Genomic DNA, 16896 nt, shown 5'->3' with positions numbered 1-16896 from the left:
GAGAGCGAGAGAGCGAGAGAGAGAGAGAGAGAGAGAGAGAGAGAGAGAGAGACAGAGAGAGACAGAGAGAGACAGAGAGAGACAGAGAGAGACAGAGAGAGACAGAGAGACAGAGACAGAGAGAGACAGACAGAGAGAGGGAGACAGAGAGAGACAGAGACAGAGACAGACAGACAGACAGAGACAGAGACAGAGAGACAGAGACAAACACACACAGAGTTGGAAGCTTCAGAATTTATAATTCAATATATGAAGAAACATAGTGGAGAATCTTGGACAAAACTGCTTTGAAAATGGAGGGCAGTGACCTCGGCGCTGTGTAAAAGGGGTGTTCCAGCAGCCTCACCCACTGCCATGGCCTGGAGCTGACAGAGGCAGGCCCTCAGGCTGGGTGGAGATGTTTGCTGGACACTGTAGGTTGCTATAGCAATTAGCAGCACATCACTCCTGTTGTTTTAAGGGAAAGATACAGAGTGATGGCTCACCCAAATACTGTGGGTGCCGTGGTCCTGCAGTGATGAGGATCCACACCTCCTGCTGGGCTGCCAGAGCCATGATGCTTGTGAGCTCATCAGAAACCACACCTTCACTTGTGTAATGGGAAAACATGGCCTTGGCAAGAGCTTTTGAGTGATTAAATTGTTGCAGTTAATCCGCCAGTATGGCTTAATGATGTGTATTATTGGGCCTATAATTATTATTAGGACTGTATTTTCTAACCTGCTAGCAACCTATCAAGACATGGACACCTGTTATATTTTAAAATAGCCTCAGTTAACCTGGGGCAGAGCAGACATTAATCCTCTAAACTACCTCCCACAGTGAGGCAGGTATCCCATACCTGCCCCAATCCCATGCCATTTGCTTCTAGTAATTTCTATCAAGCTACCTCTCATCCATAATCTCATGTATACTTGCTAATGTTCTTCATCTCCATCCACACTGGCCATGTGCTTCTCCTCCACCTCACCCATGGCGCAGCCTCCTTCTTCTCCCCTCTCCTCTGATCTCTCTTCTTCCTCTGTCTCCCCTCGCCCTGGAACCCTAGCCACACCTGTCCCATTTGCCCTTCCCAGGTGTGATGGCCTTTATTGGTCAACTAGGTTAGGCTCTTAGGCAAGGTACAGGTGAGGCACAGAGATAGCAAGCAGTAATTAGCATCAAAATACATCGGAACAACCTCCAACATTAAATCATTAAAGATTTAAAAATTGGCATGAGGAAGTTTGGTAAGTTCAGATCTTGTACACATCCAGACATATGCAGACACCCATATCCGCAGCTGCACACGCATATAGCACATTCATGCACACGTTCTCAAATGCACATGCCTGCAGCCATCCCTGTTGGTGTCTACACATATGCATGCAGGTCCATGTTCAACCTGTACATGCCAAAAGACACCCATATTCACACATGCACACCATGCCCCATGCTGGGCAGCGAGGAAGGGTGGGCCACCCATAGAAACCTCCTCCCGTCTGCTGCATCTGCTCAGGACTCCAAGTGAACCATCATGGCTGCACTTAGCACAGGGTAGGGGATTCAGCTGGACCATCACATTTGCAACTCAGTTTTTGCCTAAATGTGGCCACAACCCCACCTTCTCCTCAAGTTCTTGTCTTCAGGAAATGTCTAGAAAGGTGGAGCCGCAGAAGAGCTGTCTCAGTGAGCCAGGTGGGAGGGCTGGGTGCATCCTGAGTGGAGCCTAACTGTGGTGCCACAGTTCAGAAGCTGTGACCGGAGGCCTGAGGCTCCCGGGCTGGCTGCCAGGTGCGTGGTGAGAGCTGGCTAGGAAAGGACGTTAGAGGACCAGAGTGGCCGAAGGACTGAAGAACAATGTCGCCATTGTGTTGGATGACCTAGGTCACCCCGCACCTTTCACTCCAAACACACCGGGGACAACTACTGTGCCACATTTGGAGGCAGACCTAGCGTCCCTCTCCAGGCCTGTGGAGTTCTCTAGGCACTGAGGGCCCCGTGTGGCCCAGTGATGTCTTTAGTTCACTCCACACTTTTTTTTTTTGAGACAGGGTTTCTCTGTGTAGCCTTGGCTGTCCTGGACTCACTTTGTAGACCAGGCTGGCCTCGAACTCACAGCGATCCACCTGCCTCTGCCTCCCGAGTGCTGGGATTAAAGGCATGCGCCACCATGCCTGGCTTCACCCCACACTCTTATTCTGGAGTTATTCTCACCTCTGAATGGCCTCGCTCTCTGGCCCACATTACGAAAGCCGCCATCTGTCATCCTGATTCAGAGACTTCACAAAAGGGGCCACTCCATCCTCTGTGGCCCCATGATGCAGCTACCACTTACCCGCTACCCCAGGCATGTCACTGGACTGGCATTCAGAGCACCTGCGCGCCTTGTGTGCACCCCAATCTGTGTGGATACAAGCAGGAGGAAACACTGAGCCCCTCATAGGACTGTGCTTGGAGCACAGTCACATGTGCTACAGAAGCTGTGGGCGGGACATAGACAGAGCTTCCGGAGAGACCAACTAGGAGACAAAACCACATTGCCCTGAGCTGAGAACCTGGACCCTGACAGCCGCCTGATGGTCACTCTCAGAATTCTATCATATAATATAATAAATGCAGGGTTTGGGGTTTGCTTTTTTGTTTGTTTTGTTTTGTTTTGTTGCTTGAGCCAACCTAGATCTCTTTTCCATCATGACACAGGATGAGGACGTCACTCGCAAATGATACTACTCAAAGAGAGGTTTGCTCAGGTTTTAAAGACTCAGTCATGTCACTCTGCTGCAGACAGGCTCTACCAGGAAGGCCACCTCCCCAACTCCAGTTCATCGCAAACGATAGCCGTGTCCTCCTTACACCTACAACAGTCACCCTTGCACAATACCATTTTTTAGTGATGCATTTTATTTCCCAGAGATATAAACTGTTTCTCCCCTTTGTCTCTATAGCTAAGGATCACAATCCTGTTTCTCTTAAGCACACGATCTGGCTGTATCTGTCACCATCAAGGCACACACACAAAACTAGTAAGGCGGAGGCAGGTGGAGGCTTCGACCTTTTCCAAACCTACTTTACTTGGGTTTCTCTCATGCTTACACCTCCCTTCCAACCCACCTACCCTAGATTGGAGAGAAAAGAGGTTATTAATGGGAACAGGAGAAGTGGACCTCTTTGGGCTCAGTTCCTAGGAGCGATTTCCCTGGTGCAGAACCAACCTTGGTGCTGCAACCTGGAACAGCGGCCAGAGCCCGGAGCCCCGAAGCGTTATCTAGTGTGGTTCTCTCTGGGAGCGTCTCAAAGTGCAGTGATGAACAGGCAGACAATACCAAGACCCAAAAAGCCCCTAACTCCTGTTTTGAGTATATCTATATCCTTATCTATATCAATATCTACATCTTTATCTGTATCTATATCTATCTATCTATCTATCTATCTATCTATCTATCTATCTATCTATCTATCCTCTCAGAGTCTGTGCTGTGTTTCAGCTGGCAAAAAAAACCAAGCCCCTCCACCAAGTGGATAAACATCACCTGTTCTCTCACAAGTCTGTCCCCCTCTCCAATCCCACACTTGGGATGAAAACAAGAACATGTTTACACGCACTAGAGGCAGGCAGAGGCTCTGAACGTGCGGGTGTGCTGCGCAAGTTGGTTCTTTGTACAGAGGAAAGGTCCCTAAATGGAGCTATTAAAATCAATTTTGGTGATACGTGTTGGAGCTAAAACTGAACCACCATCCTGTTCTCTCTACAGAAGCTTTCGTCCTGTGGAGGTCAGAGGCTGTGATAGAGACCACAGAGGGACACGTTTCAGAGTCTTCTCCCAGTTAACCAGCTAAGATATTCTCTGTTTGGATGGTGCCCTGTGCTCCACACCACCTCTTAAGCGTTGCATTGCATATTGTAACTTTTCTAACTTTAAACTAGTATCTACTCTTTTCCTAAATTTGCAGGTCAGTTTTTGTTCTATTTCTTCAAGAGAGCTTCCAAAACGGCAGGGTGGGGCAGGGGCGGGGAGGAGAGGGTCCTGGCTCTGCCTGCAGTGTCAAAATTGCTACCCTCATACCCTTGCATCTGGCTAAGTCAGCAGGTCGGCTGACTTCAAAAGCCCCGCCAGACACACTGCGAGGCTCTGTCCACAGGTGTGAGGCCCATGCTCACGCAGCAGCAGCTGACCGCTCAGCTCTCTTCACAGGTGAGTAGGGCAGAGGCAGAGGCCAAGGCTGGCCAGGCCCTATCAGGTGTCTCTTGTCTGCCTACTGAGCAAGAATGGCTTTCAGGTTCCTTCCCTGTGGCTCCCTGCCAGGGGCCCACCTCGGGCCCACGTCCTCTGGGCTATGAGTCACCTTCCTTACAAACACATGAGATGGGGACTCCACTCAGGTTGTGGCCATGTCCCCACCTATCAAAATAAATATATGAGGTCTCTGCAGCTGGCCATCTCGGGGGAGAGTGAAGCAATTGGGATCCTGAGCCAAGGGCTGGAGTGTGTCTGCTTTAGGTCAACCCCATTCAGAAACAGCCCCACCGTTCCAGGCAGATGCTGCAAGTACAGGACCGTGTTTGATGAGATTCTGAAGACCCCCGGGGAGAAGGACCCGGAGCAGCTGTCAGTCACTTGTTTGAAGCTCCACGTCAGAAGATCCATAACAAGAATATGCTAACCGTGCTCACGGGCTTTGTTTCTACAAGCCACACCCTAGGCTCGGAGAACGCAGGGCCAGCATGCTGTTGCTACCTCACATGGGAAAGGCTGGAGCTGGCTTGAGGCGTGGGGCTTGCTGCTGAGTGATGCGGAAGATACCGTGTCCATCCGCTCGCTGCCCTTCCCTGTAGTGCAGCCCCCGCCCCCAGCCTTGTGTGGGTGACAGACTAAACCCCCTAGAGCAGCTTCTTTCCAGAGTGGATCATATCAGCTCGCCTGCCCTGCAACTCTGGACTCTGCCATGTCACCTGGGATTGAGCTGTCAGAGTCAAGCTGGGACCCTTCATTGTTGGGTTATTTTCCTGGCTAATACCCCAGACTGTACACACAGGAATTTCCAGTTTCTGTAACAATATCATCCTGCAATAGACTCGGGCTGGGCTGCCAGGGGGATAGGTAGACAAAGCTCGCTTTCTTTCCCTTTTCACCAACGGGGATTTGGGTGAGAGTCTACACACACAGGGAGCTGCCTACGGCTGCTAGGTCAGGCCAGTTCCTGGAAGGAGAGAGGCTTTCCTATAACTGCCTGTGTCAGTCTGCTTTTCTCACCGTGGCTGAATACCTGACACAAACACGAAAGGGAGGAGGGACTCATTTTTCCTCCTGACTTGAAGAGTTTCGGGCTCAGTTGCTTCTGGACAATGCTTAAGGCCAAAACACGGTGGGACAGCAAGGTACGGCTGCTCACCTTACGGCTGCCAGGATTCAAGGCCAGGGGACTAGGTGTGAGGAGCAAAGGAAGCCATGAGTGCATGAGGTCCTTCCTGAGTACACGTGTGTCACTGACACAAGCGCAGCCAGAGCAAGGACCCTAGCCTCAGCCCCTCGGGGCGTGGCAAAGCCTTCCTGAGAAATCCCTGTGTAGATATTGGCAGCGTGTGCAGACAATGTCCACCCTAGTTTTCTCCCCGCCGCCCCCCCCCCCAGACATTTACAGGCTAAAGAGGACTGGTCCCTAAGGAGACTGCTCCTAATGACAAGAGCTAAACCTGTCTCCGGTCCAGGGTGTGCCACAAAGCACGCCTCCTTGTGTATCTGCAGGTACCAACTCTGCCTCCTTCCTCAGCTGTCTGCAACAACTGCTCAGCTCTCCATGACAAACACACTGCGATCCTGGGATGCTGTGGCTTCTCCCAGCCTTCTTGTGTGTCTGTCTTCTTCATGCCCTTGCCACTCCTGTCTGGTCTGTCCCCAGAACCAGCCCCAGATCTTCCGGCTGGGACCGTCTCTCAGCCTGATCTCTGCAAAGAGACGTGGTGAACTCACACCAAGCAGAGCCCTTGAAGTTCCCTTTCAGAGCCTTCAGGGTCAGCTTGCAGTTGGAGCACCCCACACACACCCCGTGACTCTCCAGGCACAAGTATCAGGCTCAGAGGACCACTGCAAGGCGGGCAGATGGGTAGCACCTGCCAGCCCCGAGCCTCTCACTGCACTCAACAGATGTATGTCAGGCTGTTGCTATAGACCAGTTGGTGCAAGGGGTCATGCTGCGTGACACTCTAGAAGGGGATAAAATGTCCAGGTCAAGAAGGGGAGACTTCAGGACAACCAGACATACTAAAGCAACAAGGGCAGAAAGAAAAGGACTCCAGGAAGAGATGCCGGGAACCGCCGTGCAATAGCAGCATGAGGATGGGCCATGCTTCAGGGGTCATCACTGCACATGTTTGGAAGCTGTCGCCATGAGATTAGGGGTGTCTGCCCTCACATCCTCACCAAGAACTTACTAGGCGAGCAATCAGATCAGTGTGGAAGAGCCCCAGCCCCGTCAGCATTCCCTCTCGGGCGAGGTTAGTGCGCATTCAGATGAGGTCATTACTTACACAAGGCAGGATGGAAACTTTGAGAAGTTCTGAGGACTTTCTCTCTCTTTTTCCCATTTAGTATCTATGTATACAGCACATAAAACACCCATGCTTGATAATGACAAGCAAATCATGTCTGTTGCTATGAAATTCCTCCTTGGAGCACTGTCTGAATAGTTTTCTTAAATTATGCACACATCGGCCCCAAACTAGAGGCTGTGCTGATTTCACTCTGCCAAAGAGAGTATGGGGAGCCCCGAGGTGGGGGGGGGGGTGGGCAGGATGAAAGCAGACAGGACACAGAGGGAACCCAGGCCCGCTGAGGAGGCCGGAGAGCGGGCTTGCCTGGGAGAGAGGAGAACTAGAGATGTGGCCTGCAGAGGCTGAGGCCCGAGGAAGCAGCAGAGCGGCCCAGCTTAGCGGCAGGGTTTTCTCCATTCTCCAAAGTGGTTCCTGCATGTTTCACTGTGATCTTCTTCTGTGGCTCGTGAAGAGTCTTGAAGAACAGAGCCGGCCCGGAAGTGTCTGAGCCACTTCTATTGAACACATTCAAGCGACCCAAGCATGAGGGGTGGTCACAGAGACTGTGCAAGCTTTTGCCAGCCTGAGCTGCTGATGTGAGCCCACCACCATCTGCTGTGTGGATGGCAGTGATGGAGATGGTCAGTGTGTTCACCCCTGTGTTGCCCGAATCCAGGGTTACCTTGGAGACAGGCCTGTGGGCATCCCCACAGTTGGGGGGAGGCAGTATCTGCTTACATTGTCAAAGTGGGAAGACCTGGCTGGGATCCTGGCTGTGGAAACGGAGAATGGATCTAGGCAACAGCACACAATCTTTCCCTCCTCTTCATGATTGGGGACGAAACGTCATTAGTTGCTTCAAGCTCTCACGGCCTTGACTGTCCCATCAGGACAGATCGTACATTGGCTGAAATAAGCCCTTCTCTCTTTAATTATTTTTTGTCAGGGTATTTTATCACAGTGATAGAAAAGTAACACGTTTAGTGACAGCCTTTAAGTCACATAGTTGAAGAGTAAGCTGCATGGTTGATAGTGTCAGGAAAATCATCTGGTGCCAGGAAACTCTTCCTCGGAGCACTGTCTGAGTAGCTTTCTTACATTATGCACGCATCAGCCCCAAACTAGCAGCTGAGTGACTTCCCTGGGCTTGAAGCGAACCTGACTTCACTCTCTCCCCTGCCAATCAGTGTACCTCACCCGAGCTCTGGGAGGCTCCTGCTAGCTCATCGAGGACTCGTGCGAATAACAGCTGACTTCGGCCAAGTGTGACGGCACACTTCTGAGATCCCAGCACTCTGCAGGCTGAGGCAAGAGGATCGTAAGCATGGGAGGTCAGCCAGGGTTAAAATGTGTGATGCCATCTGAAAAAAAAAAAGATGGAATAATTTAGGCAAGAAAGTTGATGGCAAAGCTGCCTTCAGTAAAATGTGTCTGCCATTACCTTCCTCTGGGCTTCAGTCTCTCTTACCATCGCCCGATCTCTCAGGAGGAAATTCAGTTGGGCAATCATGCCGGTCTCTCCTTCTCCTACCTGTTCCTCCGAATTCCCTTCCCCCCATATCTCTTATTATTACAAAACATTGGCCATGTGGGCCTAACAGGTTTTTATGAATCACTGCTCAATGCATCAACAACCGTGCTGCCCACAGCGCCTCATCCTTCTCGCTGACCTAATAGCCCTTGGAGCTTTCACTCATGCTGTCTGATGTCCTCCTGAGTGGGTTAAATGGGACATTTGAACATTATTAAATTCTGTTTGTGTCTGACATGAAGCAATAACTATGCAATAATCTCACCCCTTGCAAAGGGAAGCTGTGTGTGCGTGCGTTTGCGCGCGCGCTTGTGTGTGTGTGTGTGTGTGTGTGTGCTCGTGCGTGCGTGTATGTGTGTGCACCTCTATGTATCTCTGTCTGTCTTGGAACTCACTATGTAGAGTAGGCTGGCCTCGAACTCACAGAGATCCGTATGACTCTGCTTCTCAAGAACTGGGATTAAAGGCGTGCACTGCTATACCTGGCCACCATGGCTAACTAAAGGAAGCATTTTTAACACAGCACTTTATATTTCATCTAAACTACATCACTATGTAAAGTCAGCCTGACAAAGGTTGAACGTTCAGACTTACAGCAATGTGAGCCTTGGGACACATCCACCAGGGACCTTCCTTTGATCTTTAATTAAAGAAAACAGGCATCAACTTTTGATTGAGAAATTCAAGGGAACTGAATTTAAAATTCACTGTTTAGGTGAAACTCCTCGCTTATGATTTCCATTGCTTGGGAACATTTTAGAGAAGGACACAGATGGATTCATGGGTGAATGGTGTGAGGTCCAGGACTGTCATCCAGGCTGGTGGAGATGGAGGTGAGGGTGGGGTGAGAGCACAGCATCCTGGAGGAAGCCACACCACAGAATGCAGGGCCCGCAGCTGCTGAGCTGACCTTTCCAAACTCAGAAAAACTGAGTTTTCATCTCCAAAACACAGAACTCACCACCTAAAAATGCACAAGCCTGGGTTTTGTTATATTCGCTGTTGGACACTCATTGCTCTCTTTCTCCAGACACTTCCCTCATCCCTAAGACCAACACCTGCAATCAAGAACTCCGCCACCCTCTCCTGAGACCTCCAGGCTAATCGGCCCTGTGGACTTGCCTTGTCTCACAGTCAAGAATCAAAACCATCAATACTCCCATCCAGCACATGTTCTAGAATCAACTGTGTTGTAACAGGTCTTAATAAGGCCTCCTGCCTACGAATGGCTGAAGTGAACTCAGTGAGAACCTGTCGTGTGCTAGTTACAGGCCCCTTGTCCACTGCTGGCTTCCCATCTGCTGGGCTGTTATGAATATTGCAGCTGTGACTATGCAAGCAGAGTTTCTGCATGGACATGATTGTGTTTGCTTGTGTGTCTCATTTTGTATTTGCCTTTTATTTTGAAAGACTTCTGACTTCAAGAGTTATGGGGCCATCTTGCTTGTGCAGATTAGCTTGTGTTTGGACTCAGACTTGAGGATGTTACAGAAAGTCAGAAGTGGAGCCTAGAGACCCCCAAGCAAGGCCAAGCAGCCTCAGTCTGCCACTGACACGGATGAATTTCCACCTTCATGCTCAGAGGCAGCCCACGAACTTGCAGTTACACAACTGGGGACTTCCCAAGTGTCCTGACAAAGCAGGAAGCTGTGTGACTTATGAGCAAACTCTAGGTCCATCTCATCCCTGAATGCCTCCCTCTCAGGATCTCTCAGGGCAGCCATGAGCCACTTCTGACTGGAACCTCCCAACTTACGCTGCTCGCCGTGCCTCAGTTTACCTTTTTAGATACAGCACCGAGCCATGTGCTTCACCTCCCATGCAAACAAAGCCTGTGTGTGCCACACAGGGTGAGTTTAATGAGGAGCCATCGAGTCTCCAGAGAAAAAAACATTTAAGCGTAACAGCATTGCATTTAAGCTAATGAAGTCCCTGTGGAGGTGCTCCATGCAGGAGGACCAAGGAGGCCCCTCATGCCCTCACCTGACTGGAAAAGTGCATGGAAAGATCCTGACTGTGGGTGTGATGTTATATCCTGCATTAAGTTCCTGACTCCCCTAAAGATGACCAGTGTCTGTCTTAGTTAGGGTTTCTATTGATGAGATAAAACACCATGTCTAAAAGCAATCTGTGGGGGAGAGGGAAGGGCTCACAGTTTGTAATTTATTCCTGAGCAAAGTCAGGACAGGAACTCAAGCAGGGCAGGAACTGATCCAGAGGCCACAGATGGATGTGGCTTGCTGGCTTGCTCCCTGAGGCTCTTCTTAAACTGCTGGTTTGATTTCTTACACACCACAGGACCACCTGCCCAGGGTGGAACCACCCAAAATGGACTGGTCCTCCCAATCAAATATCAAAATCAAGAACCTCCCTCCTACACAGACTCACCCACAGGTCTGTTATATGGAGGTATTTTCTCAAATAAGAATTCTTCTTCCCGGATGACCCGAGCTTGTGTCAAATAGGCAGGAAAATGAGCCAGCATGGACAGTAACATGGAACTGTCAGCCGAATAAACCCCTCCATCCCATGTCGCTTTGGGTCAGGATGTTTTGTCAAAGCAGCAGAAATGAAGTGAGGCCTGTAGGGCTGAAACTGGTGCTAAGGCGGAGCATCACACACTCCACACGCTACCAGTCTGATTGCTTGACACAAGCCCCAAAGAAGCAGTGCCTGCATTCAACAGAAAGTTCTACAAGGCTTGCTGTGCTACTATTAACAGCTAGAGGCAACCCAGTGCCCATCTGTGTGCTGACAAACTATATGTCTATTATCACTGACCCAGAACAAGTGTGGAAACAGTGCACAGCCACAGTCACACAAACCACAAGGATGTTCAACAAAGACAAATATGCTTGTAAACACACAGGCTTTTAGTGACAATTGGATCTCCTTTGTACACATTGCCTTCATGAGGCCCGCAGGAAAGCATTCTCTGATGACACATTAGGCCCCAGATAAGAACAAAGAGGTGGGAAGGGGCTGAAGAGTCTCCAAACTGGACTGGGACTTAACTGTAACAGCATCATTGAAGTTGGAGGTTGTGAGAGTGTGGCCAGAAGCCAGTGTCGTTTAAAACGGAGCTCTTCCACCAGGGCAGGTGCAGGCCTGCTGCAGCTGACCGCAGGCAGAACAGAGGAGGGCGTGTGCATGGGAGGGCTCGCTTGCACACTCATCTTTGACAGATATGTCATTCTGCGACCAAGGCCCTTGGCTGTGGTTCTCTAATCTCTCTGCCTTAAACACAGGGAGAAGCAGAGGCGGCTGTTCCAGCTGCAGCCGACATTCAGAGATGTAGGGGATGTAGGGTGCCCTCCCGTGGGGGAGCCTGGAACCAGTGTGCTTGTCCCATCTATAACTGTGTCTTCCCTGGGGCTCCTGACCAGACACAATGTGGTGCTTGCAAAACTGTAAGTTTCCTTGCCTTGCTCCATTTTCTCCAGAGCAAAGAGAAGTTGCTAGTATCAGAACATCCCCCTCTCCCCGCACACGGCACGGATTTTCAGAATGCCGTGGCCATTCTCAGAGACAGTCAAAGCTACCAACTGAAGCTGGCGTGACGGAAAGACTAGCTCGCTTCCACACTTCAGTTGAAGCGGCAGCTGATGGGCAGGAATTCACGGCTCCACCCATGGGGCAAGATACTCTTTGTCCTCTTCCTGTATTCTCCAAGCATGCCAGAGTCTGTCATGTTCCTAAATACATACATGAAGCCTGTAGAGTGTCTCATGGTCATGTACCCTTTGGCAGTTACGTCTAAGCACCATTAGAGATGCCACGCACAAGGAAGTGAGGATTCCAACAAGGACGGCTGGGCAGACAGGCTTACAGGCTGTGCAGCACACACCATTTAACCACTGCAGACACCATCTATGTGCAGCGGTCAGAAAGGACACACAGTAACGCAGTCTGATGCCAGGGTTCCTGGATGGTGCCGGCAGAAGGTGATCTGAGGCTGGAGCCCCCATTTGCCAGGTCGCTGACTCTTACACAGGTTGCTGTGACTTACACTTCACAGAACAACTTAAAGGGGATGAGTTTGTTTGGTTGTTGAGTGTGAGAATCATCGTTTTGGGGAAAGATTTGTCTTACCCAGGAAGCCGAAAGAGAGAGACGGTAGGAAACAGTGCTGGCTGGTAGCACAAAGCCCTACGGCCCTCCAGCCTCATGTCTGCCAGATAAAAACCCATAATAAAGGCAACCAACAACCTCTGCACACAGAGCCCCCGAGATGTGGGGGGGACATACAGCCATAAAACCCCACTATCCCATCCCTGTCTGGAAGTCTCCACCGAGCTATCCAGGTCCCAATGTGCTGACCTCATAGCTGGCTGGAATGTAGCTCCTGTGAGTTCTCGGAGAGGGCCAGAGACCGCACACCATCTATCTTTCTCTAGAGGTGTAGAGAAATCTTTCAGCTGTCCTCAAGCATGGCTGCCTCCAGAGCATCAGACTCATGATCTAGGGAAGAAGTGACCTTAGTACAGCCCCTCAGTTCAGCACAACAGGGTTGTTTCATCCATTCAGGTAGCCAAGGGTCCTCTGGGAAAAAATGTGGACTTGCTAGTTCCCACTGTTCCCTTGTCCTGACTGCAAGGCTGCCACGTAAGAAGAGCACCATAGCCCCAAAGTATCAGACACCTTTTCCTGGATTCCAAAGACACACACATACACACATCATACACAGAACACACACATTACACATGTACACATCACACACACACATATACACACGCACATACATAATACACATACTATACTCATACACTTCACATATACACATCACACACACACATCATACACATATACATCACATGCATGAGTGCATGCACACACATGTACACACACACACACACACACACACACACACACACACAGTTTTAACAACAACAGAGAAAGAGCAGCATGGTTCTGCATGAGGCCCCTATGCCCGCTCCATGCTTCAGGTCTCCTTCTCAGTGTTCACCTGTACACTCGCTTGGCTGGGGTACCCTGAGTGGTCATGCACCTCATACCCCAGATCAGTTAGAGCCAGCTCTGTTCTCTGCTCTTTCCCTAACCTCACTTGCACCTCTCTCATGCTGCGGCCTTTATCCTTGCAGCAACTGCTTCTCCAGCAGGGCAGCCACCTTGTGTCATCTTGGCTCCTCAAGGGAAATTCTAGAAGCCCATGCCTCCCAGTTTAGGTGACGCTTGAGCCCCAGTGTGAGACCCTGTTTGCACAATCCCCTGAAATTTCCCAACTCGGAACTCCTCAGCAAGAGTGTGGCCACCAACTTGCCCAAGGCAAAGGGAGCTTAGCTGGACCAAGTCTGGCAGGTGACGCTATCTGAAGAGGAGGAGGTGGGTGGCTTTCTTCCAGGTCTGTGACACCTTCTGGGAAGAGCATGTGCGTTGCTCATCATGGCCTTATACAATGGAGAGCCCTAGGCCTCGAGGTACTGTAAGAAGATCTCTGGCCCAGGCCCAGGCTGGCTCCTCCGGAAGTCACTGCCAGCCCCCACTTCTTCCTGCTGAGTTATTTATATTGGCACCTTCAGCCTCACCTGTCACGCCTCCATTTGTGCAAAGCCCCTCGAGGCCCCCTGAGCAGAAAGGGCCATTATCCACGATCCGTCTGATAACACGTCCCGTCCAAGCAGAAAGAGGACCTCTGAGAGGCAGAGTTCACAAGCCATTCATTGTTTAAACTCAGCGGCCGTCACCACTCTCAGGGTGTTGAGTAACATCAATAGCCCATTTGCAAACTAGGCTGAAGTAAATGAACAGGACCCTAACTAGAGATTTGCCGGTAATTATCTTTATTATTTTTATTTTATAGAAGTGTCCCGACTGCCCCACTGTCATGTCTGCAGGAAGTCAGGACAGCATAAAGCTGGAGTTGGTTGGGATCTCACCCTCCTGGTTCTGTCAAATGGATTGGTGGCCCTGCTTCCCAGGGGACCCCAAGGCCTTCAGAGCATTTTTAAGGCTTTAGCAGACAGAATCCAGGGCCACCAATGAGTTTGGTAATAGTAGCCTCCAGGAGGCGGTGGGAATCTTTAGAGAGCAAGTTCTCCATCTCTTCAGGGGGACATGCTCTCTTAAAATCTGAGGACAGCCCCTCGTCCTGTTCCCCAAATAAGGAACAGAAAAATAACGGTGCACTCCCTCCATGCTCTCTCCTTTGGGCTTTAGACCCTTCCACTGAGCTCACGGCAGCTGTGTAAAGGCCTGACACACACCTCAGGGATCTCAGAGGGAGCATCTAATGGTTACCATGACACTCCACGTGCAGATTCTCATGAAAGGAGTCCTGCTGAGGGCAGGGAGAGTAATGTCTACAACACAGGGAGATGACAGCCTGGCAGGCAACTTCCTACACAAAGTCAGCGGAGGTGCCCAAAAGGGTGACAGAAGGGCCTGAGTAAAGGAGAAACACTGGACTTCCGGTGGAATCTGGAGTGATTCTGCCCAGAGCCCTTGTAGAAACTGGTTTTATGTCAGCTTCACATAAGGTAGGGTCACCTTGGAAGCAAGAATCTTAATTGGGAGAGTGTCTCCATAGGTTTGCCCTGTAGGTAAGTCGGTAGGGCATTCTTTAATGGGAGAGGATCTATCCTTCTGTGCCTGGGGGCACCCTTGGTTGGTGGGTCCTGGGGGTATAGGAAAGCAGGCTGAGAAAGCTATGGGGAGCAAGCCAGTCAGCATCACTTCCCCCATGGCCTCTGCGTCAGTGCCTGACTTCCTCCATGTTGGGCTGTTATGTGAGAGGACACGTGAAATAAACCCTTTCCTCTCCAAGTTGCCTTTGGCCATGGTGTATCACAGCAGCAGAAACCCCAACTAAGACGGTCTAATAGGAAGTTTCTGTATGGATTTTGAGGAGATCTGAGACTGCATGGGGCCCTATAATTGGCCTCTTTCTTGAGCAATGAACATAAAAAGCAGCACACACCCCACAAGGCCTCAGGACAGCCAGCAGGATGCAGCCCTGACCCACAAGGCCTCAGAACAGCCAGCAGGATGCAGCCCTGACCCACAAGGCCTCAGGACAGCCAGTGGCAGGACAGCTAGCAGGATGCAGCCCTGGCTCACAAGCCTGTAAGTCCAGCATGCCAACATCACAGAAGGCAGGAGGCAGGGCCGGCCACACTGAGGGAACCAATGAGCAGAAGACTAAAATCCAGGCAACGGTGGCTTTGTGGAAGTGGACCAGGAGGGAACGGGCAGTGAGCCGCCAGGAGGCAGTTGGGGAATGGCTCAGACAGTGAGGTCTTAGCAGGGCTGTAGAAAGGTGCCAAGCCGACCCCGCTGCTCCGTGTGATGGATCCCACTACTGAGGTTCCTAAGGCTCTTGGCATTCAGGGCTGAGAGGCATTCAGGGCATTCAGGCACGACGGCGGCGGGGGTGGGGGTGGGGGTGGTGGGGGATGGATAGCTCAGTACTTTGCTATTGCTGTGACGAAATGCCATGTCCAAGGAATCTTGCAAGAGAAAGACTTCTTTGTAACTTACAGTTCCACTGGGTTAGAGTCCAGGATGCCCCAGCAAAGGCAGCAGGCAGCAGGCATGGTGGCTGGAGGAGCTGAGAGCTCACATCTTAAACATCAAGCAGGAAACAGAAAGAGCAAATTGAGAGAAGCACATGGCTTTTCAAATCTTAAAGCCTGCCCCCTCCTAGTGATATATTTCCTCCAGCAAGGTGACACCTCCCAAACCTATCCAAACAGCTCCACCAACAGGCGACCAACATCTCATTCTGGTAACCACGGGTGTCATGGCATTCCTAAAAGGCTAACACTAAAACCCTCATCAAGAAGGCACAAGCAGGAAGCGGCCAGCTTGCCAGCTTTCTCTTCTACCCTGTGCAGTGTGAGAACACAGCACAAAGCCCTTGGTCCCCAGCATCTTAGGCTGCGGAAGCATAAGGAGCAAATTGTGTTCTTTGTAAATTACCTCATCTCAAGAATGATGGGTGGACTAGTGGACGGAGGTAGCGGCTCCCAGCTCAGAGACAGTCTAACATGTCCTGCTTCTGGCTGCCCAGGGCTGAGCAAAACCCAGAAGGCCACACGTGGACACCACTCCCAAGGAGCCTTCTAGTCTCTCAGTCCTACGCCATGCAGCCCACGCCTTCCCACCAAACCACTGCTCCAGCCCTGATTTCTAGCTCTCAGAGTTGGCTTCTCTCTCACTCTCAGAGAGATGGAAGCGTGGCCTCTCCTCTCCAAGCCCAGTCTGCTGGGGTGTAATGGATGGAAAAGCACGGCTATGTACTCCGATACTCAGGACACATATCCACTCGTGCTAACCTCAACTCTGTGGGAAATGCTCTGTCTCCTGAGCCCTGGCTTCCTTACCTGTCAGGCAGCAGTGCCCTCATGAGAGAATCAGGAAGATGTGGGTCAGCTCCGACCCTGGACCACCTCTTCTTTTACAACTCTCTTCTGCAATTGGTACTAGTGCCCAGATTCCATACCATGGTCTGACCTGGAATTTTCTTCTCAGGTACCTCAGCCAAACGTGGGGCTTCATGCCCCTCAAGGCTTTGAGGTGCTGGTTCAGGATCTCTGCTCTGATGACCACCTCATGTCACAGTGTGACTGGGTTCTGTTGGCTCCTCTTTCCGTTCCATCTGTAAGGAGAAGGTGTTGAGTTTAAGCCTGTCCCTATGACTGCCTTGCTGAGCAGTGGTCCTTGCCCTTGTGTTTTGGTTGAATGAGACCTGCACTCCTTCACACACACTGAAGGACCTTTACAATGTGTGTGTGAAGATGAAATATTGGAATCCAGCCTCTGCTCAGGTCAAAATACCTGCAGCAGCCTTCCCCTCTCACAGATACCATGAGCACCCTGCTGGGAAGAGAGTTTG

General features: G+C 50.8%; 1 long non-coding RNA gene across 1 annotated transcript; it reads right to left on the bottom strand.

Moving 5' to 3' along the window:
• Positions 1-12331: 12331 nt before the first annotated feature.
• LOC311595252 lies at positions 12332-16647 on the bottom strand. Its single transcript, XR_014778377.1, has 4 exons — positions 16385-16647; positions 15540-15623; positions 13589-13695; positions 12332-12503 (listed from the first exon to the last, which is right to left on the bottom strand). It is a non-coding gene; the product is annotated as an uncharacterized lncRNA (long non-coding RNA).
• Between the last annotated feature and the right edge of the window lie 249 nt (positions 16648-16896).

The sequence above is a fragment of the Acomys minous genome, assembly GCF_964271855.1.
Source record: "Acomys minous genome assembly, chromosome: 3".
Lineage (NCBI taxonomy): Eukaryota > Metazoa > Chordata > Mammalia > Rodentia > Muridae > Acomys > Acomys minous.
Note: the sequence above shows the minus strand (reverse complement) of the source record. Positions and strands in the feature narration are given on the sequence as shown.